This window comes from Enhydra lutris, unplaced genomic scaffold (genome assembly GCF_002288905.1).
Source record: "Enhydra lutris kenyoni isolate GAN:26980312 unplaced genomic scaffold, ASM228890v2 scaffoldscaffold114, whole genome shotgun sequence".
Lineage (NCBI taxonomy): Eukaryota > Metazoa > Chordata > Mammalia > Carnivora > Mustelidae > Enhydra > Enhydra lutris.
Genome location: NW_019154198.1, coordinates 688,714 through 702,903, shown reverse-complemented (window position 1 = coordinate 702,903; position 14,190 = coordinate 688,714). Strand labels below are relative to the sequence as shown.

Genomic DNA, 14,190 nt, shown 5'->3' with positions numbered 1-14,190 from the left:
TTTTTGGCCAATGGCAACAGTGGAATGTTAGAGCAGTAACTGTTGAGCACAGGGAGTTGAACGGCTCAAATAGAGAATGTGTTTGTGACCCCATATGGTGGATCTGGCTTTTCCCTCTATCTGAGACCAGCTTATGCTCCATGCTATAAGGGCAGCCATGTGCCACTGGGCCAAGGGTTACTGGGGTAAGGTGCAAGTACAATTCCCTAATTGACTGGATCTAGTGGTTTTGCTGTAAGGAAAGTTCTCATTAGAATCATAAATACGAATTATGTATTCTGCTACAAATAGCCTATGACACACCATGAAGCCATATGAAAATTGAAGTGGGGTTAGTGTACAAAGCAAAAATAACATTTCAAGAAGCCCTTAGCATCTGAATATCAGATCAAAGATTGCAGATTTTGGGTATAAACAACAAAACACCTTAGAATTGTAACTCAACTTTGCAAGTGAGGCTTTTTTTTTTTTTTTTCCTAGATGATGATGACTGAGCAAATGGAACATGGAGAATGCAGCAAAGATTCTCTGGGCTAATAAAAATGTAAGTGGACGTTGTGCAATGAGGAGGTCACCATCACTGATGTTGGTAACATTTCCATTACTCATGAGGCCTTTTTTTTTTTTTCCAAAGATTTTATTCATTTATTTGAAAGTGAAAGAGAGAGACAAACAGAGAGCCCAAGTGTGGGGAAGGAGCAGAAAGAGGAGAAGAGGACTCCTTGCTGAACAGGGAGCCAGACACAGGGCTCAATCCCAGGACCCCAGGACCCCAGGATCATGACCTGAGCTGAAAGCGGATGCTTAACAGACTAAGCCTCTCAAGCACCCCCGACTCCTGATGAGTCCTTTTAAAATTTGTTCTAAGGGATGCCTGGCTGGTGTATTAAGTGTATTAAGTGTCCAACTCTTGATTTCAGCTCAGGTCATGATGTCAGGGTCTTGAGACTGAGCCCCATTTCAGGCTCCTTGCTCAGTGGGGAGTCTTCTTGGGATTCTCTCTTCCTCTCCCTCTGCCCCTCATCCCAATCATGTGCTGTGTGCACATGCTCTCTCAAATAAATAAATAAATCTTTAAAAAAAACCTGGCTGGGGCGCCTGGGTGGCTCAGTGGGTTAAGCCGCTGCCTTCGGCTCAGGTCATGATCTCGGGGTCCTGGGATCGAGTCCCGCATCGGGCTCTCTGCTCAGCAGGGAGCCTGCTTCCCTCTCTCTCTCTCTCTCTCTCTGCCTGCCTCTCCGTCTACTTGTGATCTCTCTCTGTCAAATAAATAAATAAAATCTTAAAAAAAAAATTAAAAAATTAAAAAAAAACCTGGCTTTAATACTCAGGTATCTCAATAATTTCAGTCAGAGAAAAATTAAGCACTTTGTATTTTCTTAATTCATTTTAGACATTCAGGCCTTAATAATGTCATGTCCAAGCATAATTCAAGTGCTGCTGATTCCCATCACCACACCTGGGAGAAATTATCACGTCCTAGCCTTTACCAAAAGCACTGTTGGTTGTCGCAGCTGTACCCTCCTCCGGGTGATCTTTGGGCCTACAAACATCCTGACATTCAGGCCACAAATCAGGACTACAGATACCTGTAGTCTTTCCTAGAAGGCCTTACGCAGTATATGGCCTTTTCTGATCCCAAATATGTCATTCCAACGCCAACCGGGTGTTCAATGCAATTCTGACACTAGCTACTCGGCAGGCCCCACAGGTTAGGACTCAGTCCTGCAACTGTCTCTTAAAATGCCAGCCGCAAATGGGGTCCCTAGACTACCCTCACTTCTACCAGGTTGACTACAAATCTGGAGTTGCCTCGAGTCCCCACTCAGGTTTAATAATTTGCTACAATAACTCACAGAACTCAGGGAAATTCTATGCTTACTATTAGTTTACTATAATGGACCCAAATCAACAAAGAGACGAAGAGGTACATAGGGTGAGCTCCGTAAGAGCCCCAAGAGCAAGAATTCTTGTCACAGTGGAATCAGTATGCACCCCCTCCTGGCCGGCTGGTGTTAAGTCCTGTTTTTTAGGGGTTTTTGTCATGCCATAGGCATGACTGACTAAATCATTGGCCATTGGTGAGGGAACCCAATGTCTAGCTCCTTCCCCTACCCAGATGTCAAGGATAGTACTGCCTCCTGACAGCGCACAGGAGACGAATGAGGCACGAACAAGTCAGCTGCAAGAGAAAGGGAGCAGGGGATGACAGCAGAAAAGGCTGTCTCCCCGAACAACTCCTTAGTCTCATATTTATTTATTTATTTATTTATTTATTTTTAAGATTTTATTTTTATTTATTTGCCAGAGAGAGAGAGGGAGAGAGAGCACAGGCAGACAGAATGGCAGGCAGAGGCAGAGGGAGAAGCAGGCTCCCTGCTGAGGAAGGAGCCCGATGTGGGACTCGATCCCAGGACGCTGGGATCATGACCCGGGCGAAAGGCAGCCACTTAACCAACTGAGCCACCCAGGCGTCCCTAGTCTCATATTTATTGGAAAGTCGGTAACAACCAACAAAGAAGCCGGAGTAGGTTACACAGACCATGAGTCTTGCAGGTAAGTAAGAAAAAAGGCAAATACATCTGGTCCTGTAGCCCGTGACCTAGAGTGAGCAAGCCCAAACAGAAGGATTATCTGACGAGCTGCAGGTGCTCTCCGGGGAAGGGGAGGTAACGGGAGAATGAAGCAGGCGGCGTTCCGGCCTGAGTGGGCCGGGCGTGCCCAGCTGCTTGGCTTCAAGGACGTCTATCGTCCTCTCCCTCAGAGGCCTGTTGCCGGTGCATATTTTTCTTAAGGCTGTATCTAAGCATGCTTACTGGCTAGTATAATTTCTTATGGGTTATATCTTAAGCAGTACGTTATTCTGAGGGACAGTTACAGATAGGGCTTACAGTTAGAACTCTCTAATGTCTAGTCACCAGCTCCCATCCTGAAGTTCCTTTATTGGCCTCCATCTTGAGCCATTTCACCCTCATACAAAATATTCTTATCCAGGAAATCCCAAGGGTTTCAGAAGTTCTATGCCAGGAACTAGGGACAAACATCAAATAATTCTTTTTTAAACCAGGTAGGAATGCTGATTAGGTAAAAACTATAGTGAGAGGTAGTCTCTGACATTATACTGTCTCCTTGATGTCCAAGAAAGCTGTCCACTTCTCCACAATGGCAGAGCCCAATGTTTTCAACCCACCCCACACAATGAATAAAAATCTTAAGATTAAATGTGATTCAATAAAATGTTTATTATTGCACAAATCAGAGCAAATGTGAGGAAGACAGGTCCCACCTCAGTGACTTGGAGGCTGGAAAATCCATAAAAAGTATAGCATAAGACCAACAATGCCATGAAGAGGGTAAAACTTGCAAAATATCAGTGGTTCCTGGATTGGGTTCTGTGGCAAAAAGTGGATCAGGTCCATGCCATAGCTAGTCAGAGAAAAGGTTCCCACCCCAGGGGTTCAGACCATGATTTCCACTACAGAGCAGAAGAGCACAAACATCTGTCTTCTCTGAGCATGCTAAGGTGACTCGCATGCCATGAGGAGGACCTGCTGGGTGTCAGAGGTGAGATACCTTCTGCCACCACTGGCAGTGACAGAATTCCAGCAAGGTCTGAGCAGGTCAGAATATGAAATGCAGCTCCTGAAAACTTCCTGTAACTGGAATGCATGGTAGATGGCTCCTCACAGAGGCTCTCTAGTGCTGTTACACTGAACAAAGAAAGAGCCTATTTCCTGAACGTTTAAGGCCATTTTCTTATGTGGAATTTCTTTTTCATGCTGAATGGGTTTAGATCTTGGATGGAAGGTTTTTCCACATCTGCTGATTCATAAAACTGACTTGAGTCATTAAGTTTTTGGTGTTGAATCAGAGCAGACAGCGGAAAACTTTCTCAGGTTGGCTGTAGTCCTGATGCCTTTCTCTAGTGTGAAGTTTATGGTGTTGAATGAGGCTATAGTTTTGGCTAAAGGACTTCCCACATTCACTGCATTCATAAGGTCTTTCTCTAGTGTGAATTCTCTGATGTAGAATGAGGCTAAAACTTTGGCTAAAGGATTTCCCACATTCACTACACTCGTAAGGCCTTGCTCCTGTGTGAAATCTCCGGTGTTGAATGAGGCTGGAGCTTTGTCTAAAGGATTTCCCATTTTCATTGCACTCATATGGCCTTTCTCCAGTGTGAACTCTCCGATGCTGGATGAGGATAGAACTTTGGCTAAAAGACTTCCCACATTTGTCACATTCATAAAGCCTTGCTCCAGTGTGAATTCTCCAATGTTGAATGAGGCTGGAACTTTGTCTAAAGAATTCGTCACATTCAGCATACTCATAAGGTCGTGCTCCGGTGTGAATTCTCTGGTGCCGAACAAGTTTGGATTTGCATCCAAAAGCTTTCCCACATTCACTACACATGTAAGGCCTTTCTCTAGTGTGAGTACGTAGGTGCTGAACAAGTTTATATTTGAACCTGAAGGCCTTTCCACACTCACTACACTCAGAAGGCTCTTCTCCAGTGTGGGCTGTCTTATGCTGAACAAATGTATGCTTTTAGCTGAAGGTTTTCTCACATTCACTGCACTCAAGCAGTCCTTCTCCAGTGTGAATTCTTTGGTGCTGAACAAGTGTACATTTATGACAGAAGGCTTTTCCACATTCACCACATTTGTAAGAACTTTTTCCACTGTGAAAGGACCCCTCACACTTAGTACTGCTGTGTACACTCAGTACTGCTTTGGGAGTGGCCTGATGCTGGAGGAGTCCCAAACTGGCCAAGAAGTCCTTTTCAACATCCTCACAGGTGAAAGGCTTCCCTAATGAATGGCGTCCATAGGTCTTCACAAAGGAAGTCCTGTCCATGTTCTCGCTATTTGGTTTTCTCCCACTGTGCTCATTCTGGTGTTGGTGAAGATTTACACTGAAACAGAATTGTTTTCCACATGCCACACATGTGTATGATTTCTGCCCAGGATGTGTTCCTTGATGCTCATCCAGGTACAAATTAGATAATGACAGGAACATGCTTCTCACAGAGATGAATCTTCTGAGTGGTTGGACTTGGCTCTGAGATCCTGATCTGTGACATTCTTCCCAGAGAAACATTCTGTCCGAAAGGTGCCTCCTCACTCTCTCTGCCACACAAACAATCTGAAAGCAGAAATACTAGTCATGTACATGTTGTCTCAGGAGACAAGTGGCAGCCACATTATAAATATGTGCCTGACATACCAAAGAATGAATACACGAGACTGTTCTCAGGATGGAGGAGTTGGGAAGCAAGATGAGGAAGGGGCTTCTTTGCAGTACTGTGATTCTAAAAGGTTCTCTAAGAAGCAGGATCACAAGATGAAAGTAGATCAGAATGTGACTCAGCACAGTAAGGAGAAGCAGGCAGAGTTTCTGACTTACTCCTCTGAGAATGACCTCCAGGAGGGGTGTTGCTCACATGTGAGTATCCTGAAGAAACAGGAAAATGACTGCTGGTGAGTAGCTGGTGTTCAAAGACTACTGGGTATATGTGTTCACCAGCTATTATACATGAGCCAATGCTGGGAACACTGCGAAGGCAGCAGTGGAAAGGAATGGGTAACCGACAGATATAGGAAGTTGCCAGCAGCCAGGGACTAGAGGTCAGAGTAAAAATGACAAACTAGTCAAGTATCAAGAATAGGGAAGAAAAGGTGAAAATGAGGTGTGGCCATTTAAATGGCACCAAAACACTAGTTTGAACAAGTTCCTGGTATTATGTGAACACAGCCCTGACATCATGTCCTGTCTCAGCTGCCAATCAGCAAGACCAGTTCCCCTCTGGCCCCTCCTGCCACGGTAGGAGTGATATCATTCTGTGACATGTCCAGAAGTCTCCCCCACAACCCAAGTTGGGCAACTACATGGGACTTGGATAATGTATGTAAGTCCTAAAGTTAAGACAGGACATATAAGTGGCCAGTACCAGCCTGCCATGACAAATCGTAGAAAACTAAACGTTACAAAAAACCTCACACAAAGGTCTCCAAGAACAGCGCATAGTAGATGTAAGTAATGTCTGTCTCAACGATGGTAATTCCCGGCATATGCAGACATGTAGAACTATCCGAAGAAGGGAGCAAAACCTGAAGCGAGTATGTACCATGGATCTGCAGAAATCACCCAGCCAGGAAGGGGTCAAGCAAGGTGGGATCCATCCAGCTGACTGTCAAGACTACCTAGAAGGATGACCCAGAATCCTTTGCTACTAGACTTCAGGGCAGCAGGTGTTGAGGGAGCAGGGAGAGCAGAGGGCAGTGCTAACAGTCCAGTCCAAGCAACAATAGCACCTACCCAGGGAACTAGGAAAGGTTGTAGTGCCCATGGTCTGGATGGAAGGACAGAGCAGCCACTAGGGAAAAGCAGAAAGGCAAACTTGCTACCTAGGTCACTGTGATGGGTGTGAGGGCCTTACCCAGGGAGGTTATCAGTGCCAAGTTCTCCAGCATCACATCATGGTATAGGCATCTCTGAGCCTCATCAAGGAGACCCCATTCCTCCCAGGAGAAGTACACGGCCACATCCTCCAAAGTCACATTGTCCTGTCATGTTGGGGACAGATGAAACCACAGCCTCCCTCCTGAGGACCGACAATCCACCCCACACATCTACCCCATACCCATCCCCTTCCCAAGCTCTCCACTTTAGAGGAGAAACCAGATCTGATGCCACTGGTATCGCTCTTTCCTCATGGTTCTATTAATCAACGTGTCCAGCCCTCAGCAACCACAGGCAAGCAGGCAGAGACACCATCTACACTCAGGAACTGGATTACAAGGCTGCATCTCTTCCTGACAGGCAATTTCCCTGGAGTCCTCCACTTCATGCCTCACAATAAAATTTGGGGTCACCCATCACCTTTAAGTCTCCAGTACCAGGACCCAAGACCATCAATTCCCACTCCCTCTCTCCCCATGCACATGCACCTCTCACATCCTCAGACCCAACACGTGCATCCTCACAGCCACTGCCGATTCCCTGCCCCACACCACAGACATCTCCAGGGACTTGCTCCATGCTACCTGGCACAGGGCATCCAGAGAGAACTTGGCAAATTCAAACAGGATCCAGTACTCCCCCAGAACCTCCGATGGGTCCCACACCAGGGGTAGCCCTGGATGCTGCTGCAAAGGCCTCTCTGCCTGTCTCTAAACCTTGCTTCAACATCAGTCACATGGAACCACACATGAATTTCTGATGCCCATGACCCCTCTCCCAGTTCTGTCCTGCACTTGCTGCCCCTTCAGGAGCCACAACCCTCCTCTTTCCACCAAAACCTCATTCAAAGCTCAGCCATACTGGCAGCCATACCAAGCACAGTGATTCTCACAGAAGGCCACGCTTGCCCCATACCGGCAAATGCCCCAGAACCCACCAAAGCTCACCACAAAACTGTAGTAAACCCATCTTATCTCAAGCAGTACTCCTCATCTATCTCTCGTCCACTCTTCCCTTGGAAGTCCTGGCCACCTGCCACGACCAGGCTCTCCACATACTCCCTTCGTGGTTACTTCTCTCCTACCTCGGTATTTATGATACCCATTGCCCCCAACCACGTGCCCAAGAAATAGATCCAGCCCTTGGAACTCTTACTCTTCTTTCTGACCTGCTAATAACATTACTGCCGTGAGGGGAATCCCACTTTCTAAATAGGACCCTCAGCTCCACCCTGGTGCACACAGCAGCCACCACTTCCAGATGCCTCCATCCTAAACCTCACTCCAGATTCCAGACCTGTGTCCAGCTGCCCACTTGATGCCACTACTCATTTTTTCTCTGGAGTATCTCAGAATCTTAACATGGCCCCACACAAAGCCTGATATTCCCAGTGAGAACCACTCCTGCTACTGACCTTCCCATCTCAGTTGATCTACCTTCTACCCTACTTGCTGCTAAGACCAAAACTTTAGTGTCATACCCGACTCCTTCCTTTCTCTCTCACCCTCAAAATCAGTCCTTCTGGAAACAGAGATCCAGAATCCAAACACTTCTCCCACCTCCACAGCCAGCACTCTGGTCCATGAACACTCACCTGCACGATCGCAGCAGTAGCCTCTTCCCTGGTCACCCTACCTCCTCCCTCAATCCCAAAATCTGTTTTCCACTCTGCAACCAGATGAAGCCTATTCAGACCTAGGTAAGACCATCTCCCTCCTCCGTTCCAAATCTCCCATTACATCCATTATAGCTGCCTGACTTCTCAGGCAACCTTTGCCAAAACGAACTCCATCTCCTGCTCCTTGTTCCTGAGAGAACGGAGACCTGCTGCGCCCTCTTCCCACACTGCAAGTGTTTGCACTTGCTTGTACCTGTTCCTGAGGTCAGCGTCTACACCTCTCTCCGTTGGTGGCCAGCAGAACTCCGTATCATCCTCAGCCTGGACTCAAAATGAGTCTAGATTACGCCCTGGCCTTTGGATCGCTCCCGCATCCCCAAACTAAAGGGCCGGCAGAAGAGCGCGTGAAGAGTCCCCGGACATCGCATCTCAAAGTTGATACGGGGGAGGGATCCACACCAGCGCGGGAGGGACACCCTCCACTTCACTGTGCAGGTTCCGTAAGTGCTACTGCAGCCTCGGGACCCGAGGGCAGAAGCAACTCACAGAGGCCGGGGGCCACGGTGCTTTCAGAGGGCTTGAACCTCCAACCCCGGAGGCCAGACCTTGAGCTGAAAGGCTAAATAAACTCGGGATTCCAGTTCTCTGGACTTACTCTTCCCAGTTCTGTAACTTGGACCCACCTCCCAGTGCTTCAGTGTCCTCACTGTCGCTCCAGTCTGTTCTCCCTCTGAGCAGCCCTTGGAAAAACTTTTAAAACCCTAAATCAGACCGCGTCCCTCTTCTCTTCACAACCATCCACGGCTCCCATGGCTCTCGGGGCAGAGGAACCGCACCTGGGCCCGCCAGCGCAGGCGTGGATCCGCCTCACGCTCCGTCCCCTGAGGGCAGAATCCTCCCGCCTCAGGCCCCCTGCAGCCTCCGCCCCGGCGGCCTCTCAGCCCGGAGCCCGCTCCCGCACGCAGCCCGCTGGCGCTCACACACGCGCCCCCACCCACCGGAGCATCCCTGTCCCGGACACCGGGCACTGGGCCGCAGGGCCGCCAGCAGGCGCCCCGCGCTCGGGCCTTTGGGGTCTGGGTCGGGGGCTGAGGGGAGGCCCCGGGAGACAAGCGTTTACCTCAGCTGGGTCCCTGGGCGCGGCCGCCGCCATCGGACTCAGTGACGGAGCGGACACCCGGGCCGGCGATCCCCGTCCCGGCCCCCGCGCTGGGCAGCCCGGGTGGCGTCGCCTGCCGCGGGCCTCAGTCTGTGCGGCGGGGGCAGCCTCTCCCCTCGCGCCTTCTCGATCCGGTCAGAACCCGCCAGACCGTGCCGCAACAAACCGAGGAGCGCCCAAAACTGCAGCCACAACGAGGACGCCGGAAGTCCCGCCCCAAGAGCTGTCAAACGCGCAGAAAAACTCTTCTTTTGTGCCGTCATTGGCTCAGCCCGCAGCCCGTCGGCGCGGCGCCCTCTGGGTAACGTAGTAGGAGCCGCGGCGAAGACGTTCTCACCAGAACCGTCCCAAGGGCTCGGAGCTTCTGCGAAGGGTCTAAAGAGATTCCGGAGGCTTCCTTAAGGGATTCGCGCAGATTTATAGGGGTGCTGTCTACAAGTGGAAAAAGTTCTTAGAAACATGATTTCAGACCCCCTGAAGCTCAGCAGGCTCCCAGAGCATAAAACCAGTACTTTAGGTGCCCCCCCAAGGCTACTGATACAAATGGACATATTCCATTAAGTTATTTCGACATAAAACATGTACATTCTTAGCTGTACACGAATAAACATTATCTTATTGTTCTTCGCATGCCATGAAACTTCAAGAGTCAGAAGTGAGTTGTTGAGTTTCATTATGTTCAGTCAGGAACAAGAGGAAAAGACTAGATAGGTTCATGACAGGAAGATAGAAGAGGGAAGTGGGATTGCTCTGAAGCAACTGCACAAGGGTGAAGCTTCGCCTCTGGGTCCCAGAGAAAATGTCTCTCCTCCCTGTATATTGTGACTGAGTCCTACGCATTGAGGAACAGCTTAATCCATAGGGTATTTCTTTCCCTATATTCCAAGATATCCAACTCCTTTCAGCAATCAGACATGTATCTCAAAGTGGAGAGAAACTAAACAAACGCTACTTAAAAAAAAAAAAAGATTTTATTTATTTGAGAGGGAGAGCACAGAGGAAGATGGAGAAGCAGACTCCCCACTGAGCTGAGAGCCTGAGGTGGGGCTTGATCCCAGGACTTTGGGATCATGGCCCAAGCCAAAAGCAGATGCTTAACCGACTGAGCCACCCAGGCGCCCCCAACAAATGCTATTTTGGTACGGGACAGTGGCTGCTGACTTCACATTCAGCATAAGTGCAAAAGGAGCACATGAATCCCAATATTAAGGGGGTACCTGAATCTCAAGAGGAAGGGAGCGCCTGAACTGCATGGTCCCATCAGCTTGCTGGGGAATGATGATCATTTCTCCTGTTACTGAAGGGAAATTTCTGCAAGAGGAATTCAGATTATCTCTGAAAGACAGTAGTGAAATAGAAATGACAGAGTTATTGATGGTGTTTATGTAGTTCTTTAAAGATAGTGGCAGGAAGCTCTGGGAAAACATCAGGGAAGGGTGAAAAAATTTAAGACCTCAGTGAATTTGAGAAGTCATTTAGGTATGAGAGAATCCACTGAGCATGTGTCTGTCTTGGAACCTTGGTCACTCGAATATATTGTCTCCACAAGGGGATTCTTTTTCATTCATGAGCACATTGAGCAATATCAGCTTGGGGAGAGAGTTGAAGAGGACATTAGAGTAGACAGAAGAGTAAATGTAAACAGGGAATCTGTGGTGTCACGTTTACTCACTGCTCTAAAAGTGTGTATTGAGCACATAAATAAACCACTTAGAAATGTATTTCTTCCAAGAGTTATGGCAAGTACTTCATAAGCAATGTCAAAAAGAGAAGCTAAAAATAACTTAATTAAATGAGAGTATGTAAAAGTTTACAATTTTTTTAAAAATAAAATAGGCAAACTGAAAATATTCTGTGAATCTCAGTGAATCCTAGATTAACATGCCATTGAAGAACTGCGGTCATTCACGGACAACTACCTCATGTCCTTGTGCAGGCACAATTAGGGACTAAGCTGGGTACGTCTCACTTTCATGGCCAGTAATAGGAAAATGCCCACCCCACAGTTTTTCTGGCTAGGACTTAAGCAATTAGACTAAGTTACCACTAATCAAAGGCTAAGAGGGGCGAAAGCTTTAGAAATTCCAACAAATTTAACAGATCCAAAGTGAGTGCTGAGTTCAGAGTCTACCAAAGCACTTCTATGTCTGGTTACACATCAGGGTCACATGTAGGTAGACCTTTAGGCATCTACAGTTCCTGGTCATTCCTGCTCTCCAACTTTTGCAACCTTGTTATCACTTTTTATTTAATATTACTTCTACTTCTCTAAATAGGAGATGACGTTGCATCTACTTTGCATGGGCCACAGATATTTGCTGGAAATGTAATGTCACAGGCACAATAGAGAATCCTGAACCTGTGGAGGCCGAGAAAATTAAGGCCATCCCACCTCAAGTTTAGCTGATGTTGGAAACAGAGGCAGAAGAAAATCATTAAAATTCCTTACCTACTGACAAGCCCCTGAAACAGACAGAGTGGCTCTCCGCTGGGGACTTAACTGCCCTCACCTTGAGGTTTTGCTAAGGACAATCCTAGCCTGACCAACCCCCTACCCCAACAGGTCCTACCAGGATCCTGTAAGTCTACTTTAACAATTCCTTTATCTCTTACCTCCCTGTCCGAGGTAGTACTCCAGAATAGAAGGGGGCTTAATTTGTTGTTCCTCCAACAAGGGGGACTATGTGCTACATTAGGAGAAGAATGCTGCTTTTATGCCGATCATACTGGGGTAGTGAAAGAATCCATGGCTAAGGTGAGAGAAGGATTAGCCAAGAGGAAGAAGGAGAGGGAAGCACAGGAGAACTGGTTTGAGGCTTGGTTTAATAGGACTCCCTGGTTCACCATCCTAGTTTCTACCTTAGTTGGCCCGTTTGTTTTGCTTGTGCTCATTCTAACTTTTGGCCCTTGCATTCTGAATAAGCTTATTAATTTTGTAAAAGATCGTGTTAATACCGTCCAGCTCATGGTCTTAAGACAGCAGTACGAAAAGTTGCCCACTCCTGAGGGCCCCCACGACTGCCCTACAAATGAACAAGATTCCTCATTATGAACAACTAACAGGGGAAATCTAAGAGTGGGTTAGCATAAGTACAGCCATCTCACGCCCAAGGACTAAACTTTCCCCTACTTTACTTTAGTTCCTGGGACCCCCTCCCTGCTTTAGTTCCAGGGAACCCCTCCCTGCTTTAGTTCTAAGAAAGTACCCCACACTGCAACACCCAGGCAGCAGCTAATCAGCTTAAACCACCAGGGCGGCTAGGCAGATGCACCAGGGGGGACCAGATGTTGAAGAGAACTTATCTTAGTAAACCACCAGCGGGGCGCAAGCCAAAAGTATGTATGGTCTCTGAAGTGATGGAAAGTTACTGTGAGTTGGATGTTTTAAAAAAATGCTATATAAACCCTTGGTGTTGAGTGCTCGGGGTCCTTGTTGAAACCCACTGCGCCGGGCAGATACTCGGACCCCAGCGAGGGGAAATAAACCTCGCTGTGTGACTTGCATTATCGAGAGTGTTCTCTGTCTAATTGAGGGGTGGTCGACTCCGTACCCTAACAAACCCACAACCAAAAGAGAAGAGCGTGGAGATTTTCAGCCCAATGCTTATTACTCACTATTTTTATAGAGATGCTATTAGGGACACGGAAACACAACAATCAAACACACAGACACACTCAGTATGCTAAAATTTTTTAAACTTTTTATTTCCCTGATGCTTCAGCATCCCCACAAACAGCCTGTGAAGACCAGGAGACCAAATACACCAATGTGAGAAGGCTGGTCCCTGCCGCAAGTTCCCCTTCTTGCTTTCCCCGTCTCTGACTCCTGTTGGTGTTTATTGTTTCTCTGTCTCCCTCTGGTCCTCTCCTGCTTGTCGAACCGCCTTCCTGGGCTGTCCTCCCATCTGGCCCCCTAAGTCTGCACCTGGCCTCGGTCTTCTAGGACCTGTGAGTACAATAAATTCTTTACTTTCATATGCCTCTCCAAGTGTAATTTCTGCTGCCCTGTTGGATCCTTAAAGACTCTGAAAGGGGAATGGGACGATTCTGAACTCTGGGGAGAGGCCTCCAGAGATGCCTTTGAGCACTTACTGCCGGGCTTGCTTACTGAGCCTACTGTCTGCACCGACCGGGAAGGCTCCCTGTCTTGGTTATCAGCGCCCAGCTCCGTGCTGCTCGGTGTTGCCCCTTCCTTCCCAGTGCAGCCAAGTTGGCCTCTCCAAGTACAGACACTGTTCCCAGCCCAGCAATGCACCCGGGACACCGCTCTCCGGCTGCGATCCCGACAAGGAGGAGGAAATTTTCCTCCAGCTCCCAGATGCGATACTTCTTCGAGAGCCTCTGGTGACAGGGATTTCAGGAGGTCTCAGGCCACCGAGCCGCGCACCTCCCCGGAGGCACCCCGCTACGTGCTGAGGGCTGAGACCCCTGCGCAACGCTCAGTGCTTTTCAGTAGCGGTTGGGAAAGATCACCCCTGCACCCCTCCCTGTGGGGGCAGGCGGCAGGTTCCCAGCATAGTCCTCTCGGACTCATGCTAAGGGTCCTGGCTGCCCCCACCCCACCCCGCATCCCTCCCGCGGTGGCTCGTGGTCCCAGCCCTCTGAGACTGAGCGGGACGCCCTGGAAAGGGAGACCACGGCTTGGAGAGATGGTCTAGTGGTCAGCGCAGGAGGTGGGGGGGGGAACAATTAACTGCCTACAGATAAGAGCCATTCTTTTTTTTTTAATATCTTATTTATTTATTTGACAGAGAGAGATCACAAGTAGGCAGAGAGGCAGACAGAGAGAGAGAGAGAGGAGAAAGCAGGCTCCCCGCCAAGCAGAGAGCCTGATGCGGGACTCGATCCCAGGACCCTGAGATCATGACCTGAGCTGAAGGCAGAGGCTTATTAACCCACTGAGCCACCCAGGCGCCTGATAAGAGCTATTCTAAAAGGTTTTGCTAAAAGA

The 14,190-nt window shown here is 48.4% G+C and overlaps 1 pseudogene; it reads right to left on the bottom strand.

Annotated features, from left to right (window-relative positions):
• Positions 1-3,272: 3,272 nt before the first annotated feature.
• Positions 3,273-9,376, bottom strand: LOC111139725 (annotated as a pseudogene).
• Between the last annotated feature and the right edge of the window lie 4,814 nt (positions 9,377-14,190).